Below are 15,700 nucleotides of genomic sequence, written 5' to 3'. Positions count from 1 at the left end.
CCAGCACTGTCTGCATCAGGTCAAAGCAGTGTTGTAATACATAAAGCACCACCAGATGGCACCCATGGGAAAGTCTTGCCTTGCAGTTGGTTTCTTCGCTCTGACGTCTTTTCTAAACATAGCCTTAAAATGCTTGGGGAAGAGGGGAGAGAATCTGTTAGGGAGGAGGAAAAACACCAATGACAGGACAGCCCTTGCACTTTCCTGGGTTTTGATACACAGAGACAAGCCTTGATTACTGTCTTTTTTTTTTAAGTAGAGATTTTATTTATTTATTTTGACAGAGAGACAGAGAGAGAGGGAACACAAGCAGAGGGAGTGGGAGTGGGAGAAGCAGGCTTCCTGCCGAGCAGGGAGCCCGATGCGGGGCTCGATTCCAGGACCCTGGGATCATGACCTGAGATGAAAGCAGATGCTTAACGACTGAGCCACCCAGGTGCCCCCGATTACTTTTTTCTACTTCTTAATGATGAGCTTTTGGGGGCTGATGGATAGATTTATGTACTATATAAGCATTTCTTTCATACACATACAGACATTTTCTGCCTCTGCTGATGCCCCATGTGATTTAAAAGCTGCTGATAATTTGGAGGAAGAGCCTGTTCTCCTTTTGGATTATAAACTTGCACATTCATTCTTTTATTGCGTCTGTCCCCTACTTCAATTCCAGTAAGAATATTGAGTTTGCACGGAAACATCACAAAAGGCCTTTCTGGGAAGGGAAAAGCTCGGTTAGATCAGCTGTCTGCTGTGAACACTAGCCCAACTGGAAAGAAGATCAAAGGAAAAGGAGAGGGCAGAAGTGGGCTTGGGTGGAAAGCAAGATTATCTCTGAAATTGACATATCTGTTCAATCTTCTCTCTTGCTCCTTCCAAATTCTTCTTAAAAGAGTTTTTAAAAACCCCACATTCCTGCTACATGAAGCCTCATGTTTCCATTTTTACTTCACTACTTGGCGTGGTGCTTGCTGCCAGTTGGTAAACTTACTTAAGAGAGGGAACAATGTTGATTAGAGTATAGTTATCTTTGTTGAGAAAGAAACTTCCATTGGTTCGTACTCTTTAGCAGGCAGCTAGCAGAAATAAGAAAGCTCAGAATAGAAGCCATATTTCTTTGGGGCACGGCTTTGGCCAGCCCTCTTTTCATTTTTGTAACTGCAAGTGGAAAATCACCACTTTAATGAGCCACGTACCCTGTGGAAAAAAATGTTTGAAATTACCCAGTAGAGGAAAGCCTTCTTTCCAAGTGTGAGAGTTAGAGCAGAACCCCACCAAATTCAAAATGGGGGATTCTTTTCTTCTTACATTTTATTTCGAAGATAGTTCTGCTAGAAACCTGCCTTTCTGAGCAAAGAGGCATGAACAGAATTCTAAAGTGGTAGAGCCGGGAGGAAGCGGCATATTGCCATTTAGAGGGCATCTTTCCTGGCCTGGCTCTGCCGGGTGTTACAGGGAATGCAGAGATTAAAGAGACACTGTTCCTCTCCTCTAGGAGCTTCCAACCTGGTGGGAAAGACAAACATACAGAGACCCTATGTTATGCCTGGAATTAGACTTGAGTGCCAAAAGCAAAATAAAAATAAAGTACAGCTCTGCTTGGCTGGGCAGGGCTGCAGCAATTGAAAATCTACTAAAATGCAGACTGTTCATAAAGTCAAATTATCCTTTGTCCTTGCAACGTAAGTAACTGGCTGGATGTGGGCTATTTTTCTTCTTTTTTATACTTTTCTGTTCTTTGTAAAATTTCTAAAATTTCAGCGGCAGGGTAAGGTCCAGAGTAAGTTTCTCTGAGCATGTTTAGTCGTCCCCCCCCCCATTATAAAAGCAAGTGGGAGTCTGAAGAGAAAAATGTATACTTTTTTTTGGCAATACTCATACTATGTTGACAAAAGCAAACACTTATTTGGTGGTTACTCTGGTGCCAGGTACTGTTCTAAGTGCTTTTATATATTAACTCATTTAATCGTCTCAGCCACCTTATTAGAGAGGTACTCTTATTAAACCCATTTTATAGAGGAAGTAATGGAGGCACAGGGAAGTTAAGTGGCTTGCCCGGGTTACACCAGGATTTAAGTGGCTGAGCAGGCTGACTCCGGAGTTTGCACTGCCGAGTTTAGCGAACATTATGGAGCAAGAGTTTTTCCTCCTAAATTAATTTCCCAGGTGACTGAAGCTTTTCATTCCTGTCTCAGGATTGGGCTGAAGAATGACCCATTCCTGGAGCAGGATGACACAGGAAGGGAGATGCTGGGATTGGAAAGTCAGACCCACATGGCTCAGTTACTTGGAGGAATGTCCAAGTGGAGACCAAAGGGTTTCCAGCCGGTTGGCTTTGCCTGGCCCAAGGAGTTCCGGGCACAGTAATTCCTTCTCTAGAAAAGCTGCTGCCCTGGGAGGGAACATGAGGGAGGAGTTGCTACAAGTGAGCAGAAGACCCTAGAGAAAGGCACTAGGGTTGGGGTTGGGATCAGAGTCATGTAACAGGGTTTCGGGTTAGTGTTAGAGGTTTGGATGAGGGTTAGCTGTTAGGAGTTAGAGTAAGGTTTAGGGTTAGAGGTTAGAGATTAGGTTTCAGAGCTATGGTCAGTGTTAGGGTCAGGAAAGGCAGTCAACATCCAGCTCTTCGGAGGGCTGTGAAAGCTTTTGCCACTTGCTGGGTCTGGGAGAAGACATGAGCATCTGGGGGGGGGGAGGTGATTTTCCAGAGTAAAGCAAGACCCCAGACCAAGGAGGACCTCAGGATTATAGCCCACCATGTCAGGTCTCCTAGATAGGCAGAGCTTGTCACAAGGACCAGTCCAGGAACCCTAACCAGGATGCACCCACAGTCAGGTGGCCTATTGCAAATGGCCACCTCGCAGGATGGGCCCTGGGAACTGAGGGCAGGGTTCAGCTGCAGGGTGAGGTCCAGAGTAAGTTTCTCTAATTTAATTTTTAACAGTGACTGTGCTTAACAACTGGCCTACCAAATTTCTGAAAATTTATTTAACAATCGGCTCTTGCAAGCTGGTACAAGTCAGCTATAGCACCACTGGTCTGACCCCATATCTGATTCTTTTCATACTCACCATAGCCATCTCTACATCATGGAAGCTTCTAGTCACTCCAGGAGCAAATTGGGTTCTTAGATGTCACCCATTTAGAAGTCAAGCTGTTAGAAGCATGTCAGTCACAACATTCTAGTTACGGGCATTGTAGAAACAGGTATCCTATAATTTAGTAAAAGAAGGAGGGGGGGTGCTCCTGGGTGGCGCAGTCACTTAGGTGTCTGCCTCTTGGTTTTGACTTGGGTCATGATGTCAGCATTGTAGGGTCGAGCCCTTCATCAGGCTCCATGCTCAGTGGGGAGTCTGCTTCTCTCTGTCTCTGTCTCTCTCTCTCTGTCTCTCTCCCTCCCCCGTGGCACTCTCCCTGCTCTTACCCACGCTCTCTCTCTAAAATAAATAAATAAATAAAACAAAAGGAAGCAGATGGGTAAACAAGAAGTGTCATATACGTAACAATGGAATATTACTCAACCATAAAAAAGAACGAAATCTTGCCATTTGCAACGACATGGGTGGAACTAGAGAGTATTCTGCTAAGAGAAGTGTCACCCAGAGAAAGACAAATATCATATGATTTCACACATATGTGGAATTTAAGAAACAAAAGAGATGAACATGGGGAAAAAAGAGAGGCAAACCATAAAACAGGCTCTTAACAATAGAGAACAAACTGAGGGTTGCTGGAGGGGAGGTGGGTGGGGGATGGGCATTAAGGAGGGCACTTGTTGTGAGGCGCACTGGATGTTGTAAGTGATGAATCACTATATTCGGTGCCTGAAACTAATACTCACTGTATGTTGACTAATTGGAATTTAAATAAAAACTTGAAAAAAAAATTTTAAATTATAAGAAGAAAGCAGAGAAATTCCCTTAATCTTGATACGTATGTAAATGCATGGGTCTTTTGGCTGTGAGGATGATACTCTGGAATGAGTACTGCATCCCATCATGGTGGAGGACGCATGCTGAAACCTCCTTCCGCCTTGACTGGGCTTGAATTTAAGAAGCAGGTTGAGTCTAGGTGTATGTGAGGTGTTTCTCACCCTCTTTGAACTAGCATGTAGACCTGGGGCACATTCTGCTCACAACAGTGGCAGAAACACAAGAGAACAAGCCCAACCACAAAGGTGCATTTCAGCCTTGTTTGCATTACATTTGCAGACATCCCATTGGTCAAAGCAAGCCACGTGGCCAAGTCCAGTATCAGTGCAGTGGGGAAATATACTCTGCTTCCAGTGAGAGGAATTACAAAGCCTCAAGACAAAGAGTATGATGTAGGAAAGGGTGAAGAATTGAGGACATGTTTACCATGTTTACCACATGTTTACCAAACGGAATCACCCAGGGATCAGCTTTTGACCCTAAACTCATTATTCAGATCTGTTGAACTAACAAGCCTTGACCTATATAGACAGAGAATGAAGATAATTGCTATTCTAATGTACAATACTACAGAAGATAGAACTCCTCACATCTGGTATCTTCAACCAAACCTTTTCCAGCTTTTTAAGGCTGTACCATACATATCTGGGAATGTGTGGCAGTTGGCCCTTCTTCACATCTCCATCATTAGTCAGCTATTCACTGGTCTAGCCAGTTTTTCTCCCCATTTCCCTTACTATAGGCCTGTCATCCATCTTTCTCCCCCAACGATGGCCACCCCCACCTCCATCCCAAGAACTGGCAAAGACTCTCTCCTTGACCAAACTTGAGTCAGTTTCCTCCGAGTTCTCTTTTTGACTAGACCTTGGCCTTAGGCTCAGTTCTTGGCCTGGTTAGTCCAGTTTTAGCAAGAATCCTGCTGAGTCAGTTTACTGAAAACCTCCATCCTTGGTATCTGATCATCTTTGATCTCTGATCAAATTTCTCCATCTCTACCCTTAATATCTCTCATAGCCTGGCCTGTCTTCAGCAAAAATCCTGTTGAGTTGGATTTGGCTGTGAGGAGTCACCCTAAGCCTTAAAGATCATCACCTCCCAGAATTCCTTGCCTGAATCTTAGTAGAGAATGTGCTCCATTTTGGAGAAGATCCTGCTAGCCTTGATGTTTCCTGTTAGTAATTTTCCATCCACTGACCTCACCCTGCTCCTTGGCTATAAATCTCCAATTGTCCTTATTGTGTTTGGAGTTGAGCCCAGTCTGTCTCCTCTCCTGCAAAACCCCCATTGCAATAGGCCCCTTCTTGAACAGCCTTCCTTACCATCTTTAACAAGTGTCCAAATAATTTTTTCTTTAACAGGGGTGAAGGAAGAAAGCAGGAAATTCTAGGTGCTGTGGTGTCATGGTATCGTGGGCACACAAAGGCTTGGAAGACCTGGGTTTGAAATCCATACCTTTTGCTAACCAGTCATGCGAATTTGGGGAAACTTCTCTGAATTTCAGTTCCCTCATTAATGAAACAGAGATAATTCTACATATCTCACAGGATGTTTTGTGGTTTAAATGGTCAAAGTTGTTAAAACCTAAAATGTTGCCTAGCACATGGAAAGCACTTGATAAATGTTTTTAGTTGGAAGACAACATCACCATCATATCACATATCACCATGTCACAACATATGTTGGACACATTTTCAAATCCATATTGTAACTTCAAAACCTGTGGAGGTGCATTAGATGGTAAGCTGTTTTCCAGGAAAATGTCTGTTGTCTTCCATGAAGGTCTAAGGTATAAGCCAGTGTCAAGCTGTCCTTGACCTGCCCTGTGAAGATCTCAGAACTGGTTCTTCTGCACCTGGAGGCCACCCTAGGTCATTCCATCCCTATCCTGGTTCTCAGCCTCTACATTTTCCATCCTGCCCACAGCAGAGTTATGTGACTCCACCCACAAGACACACCCACACACACATATGCACGCACACACACACCTTTTCTGGTTATGGCTACGTCTTCTCCAAAATGGAGCACATTCTCTACTAAGATCCAGGCAAGGAGTTCTGGGAGGTGATGACCTTTAAGGCTTAGGGTGACTCCTCACTGCCAAATCTGGAATGAACCCATCTTCTACTGCCTTGAGGGGTAATTGTGCCTTATTAAAATACATTGACAGTTGATCTGAAGCTGAGGAAGTTGGAAATAACCCTTGTCTCTCCAACCTTACCTGCAATTCAACCCAGTGAACACTTACAGGATATCTTCAAAGACAGAACTAGAGATCCAGAAAGAAACATAGGGATGAGAAAGATTGGAGTACTGAAGGAAGATCATTGGGCTTTTCAGAGTCAGTAAACCAGCTAGCTGGGAATAAAACTGTGGTGAGGAATATTCTGTGAAGGGACACCTGGGTGGCTCAGTTGTTAAGCATCTGCCTTCGGCTCGGGTCGTGATCCCAGGGTGCTGGGATCGAGCCCCGCATCGGGCTCCCTGCTCAGCCCGGAGCCTGCTTCTCCCTCTCCCACTCTGCGTGCTTGTGCACACTCTCTCTCTCTGTGTCAAATAAATAAATAAAATCTTTACAAAAAAGACAAAATATTCTGTGAATATTCCCACCTTGATATTTCTACCTGACCCTACTTGCATCCCACCCCTTCCACAAAACAGACAGATCAGTTTTCCTTCTTACTTCTTCACCAAACTCATGATATACCGAGTTTGAAGGTTGCTGGCAGAGGGATGGAAAAATTAGCATAAGAAAGCCAAAGTACTGTCAGCACCAAGCCTTCCTGAGATTCAGAGTTAAAAACCTATTGAAGTGGACCTAGGCGACACAGAGTACCCACTGGAGGTGGAGAATGGCAACAAGGATCCTACAAAGCAGTTAGTGTGCAATGGTGGGCAAGACTAGAGCAGGGCTGGTTGCAGCTTTGAGTCAGAAGTGGTCTTCCATACAACATTTTTATACTACCATTGACTGTACTCCCTGTGCTGTACTTTTCATCCTCATGACTTACTCATTCCAGAACTGGAAGCCTGTACCTCCCACTCCCCTTTGCCCATTTTATCCGTCCCTCCACCACCTTCCCCATTGTGTGGTGACCGATGGTAGGTACACTTGTGGTGGACATAGCATAATGTATGGAGTTGTGGACCACTATGTTGTACACCTGAAACTAATGTAACAATGTGTGTCAACTATACATCAATAAATCTTTTTTAAAGAACTGGTATTCCCAGGTCTAGAGTATGGGGCACCAATGAACTTGTCTCAGTGCAGTCCTCCTGAGGACAGGCTTAGCCTGGTAAAGTGGCCGTGTGGACGGGTCCAAAGAGCCTGGCCACTGGGTTTGTTCTTTTTCATATCATGTGACTTAGTCTACACCCCTTCTTTGGCAGCTGTAGTGGGGACAAGTGGTCCCATCAACTGCACTGTTCTCCTGGCTTGGTGGTCTAGTGGCAAACTGGGGGTGATTGCAGTGTTCTCCAATGTCAAGAGGGTTCTGACTCCCACAAAGAGAGGCAGGAATTTCCAGGGTGAACACTGAAAATCCCAAGGGATTTTTTTAAAGATTTTATTTATTTATAGCTTTGCGCAGTGGCAGTATCGTAGCCAAAGAGGTTTACCCGAGGCGCGATTATTGCCAATTGAAAAGATTTTATTTATTTATTTGACAGAGAGACACTGCGAGAGAGAGAATACAAGCAGGGGGAGTGGGAGAGGGAGAAGCGGGCTTCCCGCAGACCAGGGAGCCCGATGCGGGGCTCGATCCCAGGACCCTGGGATCATGACCTGAGCTGAAGGCAGACGCTTAACTGACTGAGCCACCCAGGTGCTCCAAAAATCCCAAGGGATTCTTATCATGTGAGGGGATGACAGGAGAGCAGGAATAGATGGACTTCTCTGGTAAGGGCTTGAGTATTACATTCCAGACAATACTGAGGGGATTTCTGATTTCAATCCTTTTGGACATATACCCAGAAATGGGATGGCTGGATAATATGGTAGTATTATTTTAAACTTTGTGAGGAATCTCTATTGTTTTCCACAGGAGTTAAATCATTTAACAATGCTACCGACAGTGTACAAGGGTTTCAGTTTCTCCCCATCCTCACCAACACTTGTTATTTTCTGTTTTTTTAAAATAGTGGTCATCCTAGTGGGTGTGAGATGATATCTCATTGTAGTTTCAGTTTGTATTTCTCTGATAGCTCGTGATGTTGAACATCTTTTAATATGCTTGTTGGCCATTTTTGTATCACTTTTGGAAAAGTGTCTATTTAAGTCCATTGCCCATTTTTAAATCAGGTTATCTAATTTTTTTTTGTTGCTGAGTAACAGGAGTTTTTGTTTGTTTGTTTGTTTGTTTTAAGATTTTATTTATTTATTTGAGAGCGAGAATGAGAGAGAGAGAACATGAGAGGGGGGAGGGTCGGGAGGGTCAGAGGGAGAAGCAGACTCCCCGCCGAGCAGGGAGCCCGATGCGGGACTCGATCCCGGGACTCCAGGATCATGACCTGAGCCGAAGGCAGTCGCTTAACCAACTGAGCCACCCAGGCGCCCCAGGAGTTTTTTATATATTCTGGATATTAACTCCTTATCAGATAGATGATTTGTAAATATGTTCTCCCATTCATTAGGTTGCCTTTTCACTCTGTCGATTGTGTCCTTTGATTCAGAAAGGCTTTTAAGTTTGATGTAGTCCCATTTGTCTATTTTTTTGCTTTTGTTGCCTGTTTTTCTGTGTGTATGTATGTCATGTTCAAGAAATTATTGCCAAATGCAATGTCAGGAAGATTTTCCCCTGTGTTTTCTTCTAAAAGTCTTACAGTTTTGGGTTTTACCTTTAAATCTTTAATCCATTTTGAGTTTATTTTTTATATAGTATAAAGGTGTAACTTCATTCTTTTGCACGTGGGTATCCAGTTTTCCTAACACTGTTTGTTGAAGAGTCTGTCCTTTCTCCATTGAGTGGTCCTGGCGCTCTTGTCAAAGATCATTTGACCATAGAAGTTAGGGTTTATTTCTGGGCTCTCTATTCCAGTAATATATCTGTCTTTATGCCAGACCTCACTGTTTTCATTACTGTGGTTTTGTAATATGTTTTGAAATCAGGAAATGTGAGTCTGTCACACTTTTTTCAAGATTTGTCCTTTTTGAGGGGCACCTGGGTGGCTCAGTGGTTAATAGTCTGCCTTCAGCTCAGGTCATGATCCTGGAGTCCTGGGATCCAGTCCCACATCGGGCTCCCTGCTCATCAGGAAGCCTGCTTCTCTCTCTCTCATTCCCCCGCTTGTGTTCCCTCTCTCGCTGTGTCTTTCTCTGTCAAATAAATAAATAAAATCTTAAAAAAAAAAGATTTGTCCTTTTTGAAAATTGTTTTGGCTATTTAAGTTTCCTTGGGCTTCCATATGAATTATAGCATTTTTTTCCCATTCTTGCAAAAAATGCTGTTGGGATTTTGGTAGGAATTGCATTGAATCTGTAAATTACTTCAGGGAATATTGACATCTTAACAATATTAATTCTTCCTATCCATGAACACAGAATGTCTTTATATTTATTTGTGTCTTCTTGCATTTCTTTCAGCAATGTTTTGTAGTTTTCAGTGTACAGGTCTTTCACGTCTTTGGCTGGGTTTATTCCTAAGTATTTTATGCTTTTTGGTATTGTTGTAAATGGAATTGTTTTCTTACTTTCCTTTTCAAACTGTTAGTGTATAGAAATACAGCAGTTTTTTGCATGTTCATTTTGTATCCTGCTGCAACTTTGGTGACTTTATTAGTTTTAACAGGTTTTTTGTATGTCAAATCTTTAGGATTTTGAAGTACAGATTTTTTTTTTAAAGATTTATTTATTTATTTGAGAGAGAGAGAGAGAGAGTGCAAGTGGGAGAGGCAGGGAGAGAGAGAGAGAATCTCAAGCAGACTCCACACTGAGTATGGAGCCCGATGCGAGGCCCGATCTCATGACCCTGAGATCCTGACCTGAGCTGAAACCAGGAGTTGGATGCTTAACTGACTGCGCCACCTGAAGTACAGAGTTTAAAAAAAAAAAAAAAAAAAAAAACAGCCTCATTGTAAGATAAAATATTAACATATGACTGAAATTATGAGTTTCTAAATAGTTCTTGTGTAAGTAAGTTGAAACTTCACTAGAGAGGGACTTTGTCCAGATTTCAATAAACCTGAAATTCATGGCACCATCTCTAATTGTGTAATACTTAACATTGTCTGTAATATAATGGAAGGAAGTGGGCAGACTTTTTTACTTACGTCTGATAAGATATTCATGCATGTGACATTTTTGTTTTCAATGACATTTCTATTCCTTTACCCTTCTAGGGAGATTTCTGATAACCCCAAGTAGTTTTCATCATGCCAGTGCAGATTATAAAACACTGTGTTGGGTTTCTGGAGATTTCTGATTACAGTGAGTGTATTGTATATGAGGCTGGTGTTTCAGCCCCACGATTACAAAATTCACAGTAAGAATTGATGGGGCTAGTGAAGGAAAAGGTCTGACTTTGAGGTTCTTCTTATAGGTCAGTGCCCAGCATCTTCTGATGATGCTCTCAGACATGCCATGGAAGAAACAGCCAGAAGTGTACTTTCAAAATCTCATTGCAAAGTAGGAATCTCTCTTTCAACAGATTCCTTGCCTACAAACATTCTTCAGGGTAGAGATTGTTGGCATTCTCAGAGGTAAATGCACATGTGGAAGAAACAAAAACATTCTTTGAACTCTCCACCCTGAGATGGAGACCTGAGCCAAGATCTAGAGTCAGATGCTTAATTGACTGAGCCACCCAGGCGCTCCTAAAAACATTCTTACTTTGCTAAAGTTTGAAAGAGTTCCTTTTAACTTTGAAAAATATATTCTGAGACATTGATTCTGAACCGTTTGGGAATTGTGGCAACATCATTGTGTTAATTTTAAACATATCCTATTCTGACTCCATCAAAGTTTTTAGTTGTCAGCATTAGAATCCACTCTCTCTAGCTTAAGGGGTTTATTCAAAATATTAAATAGCTTTCAGAGTCTTGGAGGTCAGAGAGTCAGGCTTGGAGGCTGCACACGTAGAGAGACAGGCAAAGCTCATAATTGCTTCATGCACCTGTCCCACAGGAACCTCCCTGCCAATGTATCTATGACCTTAGATACACCATACAGCTCTGAGTCCATGGCACCCAGCTAAAATTTTGAAAGCCTTACAACAGTCTTTAATATATAACGGACTATGAAATTTCCTTGCTGATTGAGTCTGAGTCAGGCCAACCGCTCATTTTCAAGAGGAGGAATGACATGGTTTGCACAAGGTCTTGACTCTCGGGCCAGTATAGAGGGTGAGGGTGGGAGGGGATGGGTCTGCTCCAGTCTGTCAAGAGTTGAATTAAAGACGTTGTTGGTGGGCCCAGATACCATCACTGGCTTCTTTTCGCTATTTTGTCCTTGGAAAGATGAGGCTTAGATTCTCTCCCCTACCTGTCCCTAACCTGTCCCTAATTAGCTCTGGGACCTTGGGCAAACCATGCAATCTCTCTGGCTTCAGTATCCCTATCTGTAAAACCCTTGGAGAATCAGGCATGAGCCTAACAATAAGCTATTATTAGCTCATTTTAATAATGATAACATCATTAATTATTAAGTGTTCCACTAATCGCCACATGTATGCTATCTCATTTAATTCTCATAACCACTCTGTGAAGTGGATACTTTCATTCAGTTCATTTTATGGATGAGGAATCTGGGCCTAAAGGGGTTCAGAACCTTGCCCAAGGGGGTAAAAAAATCAGAGCTCCCATTTGAGTAGAGAACTGGCTCACCGCAGGGCACCTGCTCTTAAACCCTGCCTCTCCATCTTTAGGGGAAATTCCAGCTTTAAAACTATTGTTCTCTGATTCAACCTTGATACCTCAGTGGGAATTGAACGCCCTCTTTGTTTCTGTAAGACCTATAATTGCCCACCAAACTACCCTCTCTCTGGTGTTGGCCCAGCATGATGTAATGACACTTGGCCCTTTCTAACAGGGAAGAATGGGAGGATTAACGAGGTGATGACTGGTAAGGGCTTTGAGCCTGTTTAATAAAAGCTTGATCTTGTGGGCTTCCATATGGGAAAAGAATTATTTTTAATAGGAGTGAGAAACTGATGAGCATTCAAGAGCAAGCGGCATTTTGTTTTTAGACGGCCGTCTCTTAAACCGCGAGCTATCATTTTGTTTAATGATTTCCAACCTGAATAAGCAGTATAACAAGTGAGCCTAAAATCAGTTAGTCAACCAAAAGGCAAACATTTTTGTAACCAGGAGATAGGGGAGCTTTACAGCCTTTAAACAATATAATCGGAGAGCACCCCCTGCCATCTTACCAACTGGCAACATAAAATACGTGGGTTTTAATCATTACACTGAGATAGCTTGAGCAACCAGCTGATAGGAAGCTTAAATCTACTTGATTCTCAGGGAAAAAAAATAAGCTTAAAAACCATGTGGTGTGTTTATTTTATTTGTGTGTTTTCAAATCTACTGCAAGGGATTAAGAATTCAAACATTATAAACATTGCAGTCAAGTTACACCCTCTCCTCAAAATGATATACTAAGCCCGCTGGAAGATGCACATAGGGACCGTGCAAGGGAAGTTAAGTACAGGGGCCTGGCTTCCAGCTCTTGGCGTGCCCGAGGGAGCCAACAACACCCACCTTGGCCGAGGCCCTTGCTCTGCTAACACCAATGCTATTCTTCCCTGGGGCATTCATTGCTTTGGACATTTTCACGTTCCCCATGCATGCCCCGGTCTCCATTAGGTCTTTCCTGCTTTCTGTGTCAAGGCACTTTGAACTTACCCTCATAACCTTATCCATCATTTTTCATCATTACTTGTTAATGTCTGCCTCTCCCGCCGTACCGTGAATTCCCCGTAGGTCTAGCCAACCCCTGATGCAGAGTCTGGCACAGAGTAAGGGCTCGATAAATATTTGTAAATTTGTATGTTCTTGTGGGGGAATGGGAGAAGAATGGGAAAGAATAAAAAAAAAACTTTAATAGGATTTAAGATCTTTCATCTTTCCAATGTCTTCATAAAAACGCATGTTATGGGGCACCTGGGTGGCTCAGTCGTTAAGCGTCTGCCTTCGGCTCAGGTCATGATCCCAGGGTCCTGGGATCGAGCCCCGCATCAGGCTCCCTGCTCCGCGGGAGGCCTGCTTCTCCCTCTCCCACTCCCCCTGCTTGTGTTCCCTCTCTCGCTGTCTCTCTCTCTATTAAATAAATAAATCAAATCTTAAAAAAAAAAAAAAAAGAAAGAGAGAGCAGGAGCGGGAGGGGCAGATGGAGAGGGAGAGAGAATCTCAAGTAGACTCTATAATGAGTGCAGAGCCTGATGCGGGGCTTGATCTCACGACCATGAGCCGAAACCAAGAGTCAGATGTTTAACTGACTGTGCCACCCAGGCGCCCTGTCCCGTGGCTCTTTTAACACTACTGCACTCCTTGGCATGGGAGGAGCCTTTAGCAGAATTGGGATGTCTGTGACATTCGTCCTCAGTCCTTCTTTTTTTTTTTTTTTTAAGTAGGCTCCATGCCCAGTGTGGAGCCCAACATGAGGTTTGAACTCATGAGCCCGAGGTCAAGACCGAGTTGAGATCAAGAGTTGGACGTTCAACCAGCTGAGCCACCCAGGCGCCCCGTCTTCAGTCCTCTGATGCCACTTAGTTCAGACCCAAGACCATATGCATTCAGTACAGTGGCAGAGCAGTGCGCTGTGGTGTCAGAAAGGTCCCAGTGCAAATCCTAGCCCCATTGTTTACTGGCTGTATGGTTTTAGGCTTTCATGGCAGCCACAAAAGTGTTCCACTTGGGCCTCTTGCTTTGTGAGCCTAGTTGACTGAGGTCGCAGCTCCTGCCCCTTCTAGATCCCCTGCTGCATAGCACCCAGGCTGTGCTTCCCTGCTAATGACTGAGCACGGTCAGTGTACCAGTGCAGGTCATTCCTGAGATGTGCGGGACTCTTCCACTGGGCCACCATGGCTTGAGGACTCCCCGTTGGCCTGGCTGAGACTTTCCTAGACCCATGCCACAGCCCAACACTCTTCCTTTGAACTTCTGCTCCCTTCTGTATTTCCTCTAGGAGGTCCAGACTAGCATCACCATCTGAAGGCTCTCCCTGCATTCTCCTGCTCCTTCCCCATGAGCCTTTCCCAGGTCCTGCCCGCCCCCCGCCCGCCATGCATCTCTTGCACATCCAATCCCATCTTGGCATCTGCTTTTCAAGGGACCCAGTGAATTAACAGAACTAGTCACCTAACCTCTCTGTGACTCAGTTTCCTCATCTATTAATTGGAGATAACATAATTTTCTATTAGGTTTGCAGTGAAGTTCAGTGTAAATAAGTCTGGCATCCTGTCACACAGAAACTATCATTAATTCCCATCATTTTGCCTTCTATGGTACCCCTTCCTCCTTCCCATTGACATTGTCCCTCTTGAAGTATCGTGTAGCTCTTCCTTCAGGTCCCAAGGTATTAATTAGCTGACAACCCCTCTTCACCTGTGTTAATATACTAATGATAGTAGTACTTTAACAGGTGTCCTCTGTGGCATAATCTGTAAGTCATTCTAAGAATGGAACAGCACGAAGAAATCATGAAATGGTCACATGTCTTTGGCACCCTTCTAAATCCCCTTTCTGCCACTCTTTCTGTTTCTACCCTCTCAGTGGTGGGAGGAATAGCCTTGGGCTGTGTCTTCTCTGCCCCTAATAAAGTCTGTTGTCAGGGAGGACATGCCAGTAGGGGCCCCTGGTGTCTACTCTGTATTTAGCTGCCTATTCCTCCTGTCCATAGGCTGGGCCTGCCCTGGGCAGCTGGGAATAGGAGCAATGAGGTTCTCAGTCTCGCTGCCTCTAACTGCCTTTCCATGCTGCTCTGGAACTTCTTAGCACTCCATTCTCAAAAGGCAGTCTCTCCCTTCTAGACTGGGCCTGAAGTTCTACTTGCACCAAAGTGGTTGACCAAATAGAATAGGGCTTGCTTATCCCTCTAAGCATACATGTTTCAAGCATAGCATGTAGAAGGATCTGTTTGGTAGACAGGATGGCCTTAGTGGGGACAAGTGGTGGGCAAAGTCCACCCTCTTTTCTGGTGCTGGAGACCCTCAAAATGTCTCCTTTGCTGCCCACACCTCTCGGGGCTGACCCACAGCGACTCATAAATGGCCTGATCCTCTAGGACGGACCTGACATTAATTCATCATGACTTCTGAACTAGGGCTACAATAAGTGTCTTAGCTTCTTCATTCCTAGCTGATTTGAACTTTCTGAACCTTCTGGAACCTCCCTGAGAACCGCCATCCCAACCCTTCCTTTCAGGATCTCCTGTTGCAGTTAGACTTGTTGCAGTCCAGTTACATGTTTGACTTGTAGGTGACGTTTTCCAAATGTCACACCTTCCTCTGTGTAGCCCAACAGTTCCCAAGCTCCTTTATGACGGGCTGAGAGTACCATGCGATGCCCTTGAGGTGTATAGAAGATACTGCCTGCACCGTCTCTTTCCCATGGTAGCACACTCTTTTCCAAAGCCTTCAGGACCCACATGCACAAGCTCCTTTGACAAGTTAAGAGTTTAAAAACAAAGAATGAGACAGAGGGTAAATGCTGTTTATTGTAAAAAGTCAACCCATAAACAAGCCTACCTAGCAGACGTTGTGGGTGCCCCACCCTCATCTCTTGGACCTCACCATTTCCATGTATGCCAGTGACTTCCTCCCCTAAGCTCCTGTGAC

The 15,700-nt window shown here is 44.0% G+C and overlaps 1 protein-coding gene and 1 pseudogene across 1 annotated transcript in view; both read left to right on the top strand.

The window, feature by feature from the left end:
• The window catches only part of LOC123323388 (transcription factor SPT20 homolog), an 88,292-nt gene that overhangs the window by 25,991 nt on the left and 46,601 nt on the right, over nucleotides 1-15,700 (top strand). The window lies entirely within an intron of this gene.
• On the top strand, nucleotides 7,508-7,592 carry LOC123323434 (annotated as a pseudogene).

The sequence above is a fragment of the Neomonachus schauinslandi genome, chromosome X (assembly GCF_002201575.2).
Source record: "Neomonachus schauinslandi chromosome X, ASM220157v2, whole genome shotgun sequence".
In the NCBI taxonomy this organism is placed as follows: Eukaryota; Metazoa; Chordata; class Mammalia; order Carnivora; family Phocidae; genus Neomonachus; species Neomonachus schauinslandi.
This window is presented reverse-complemented; position numbering and strand designations above follow the sequence as displayed.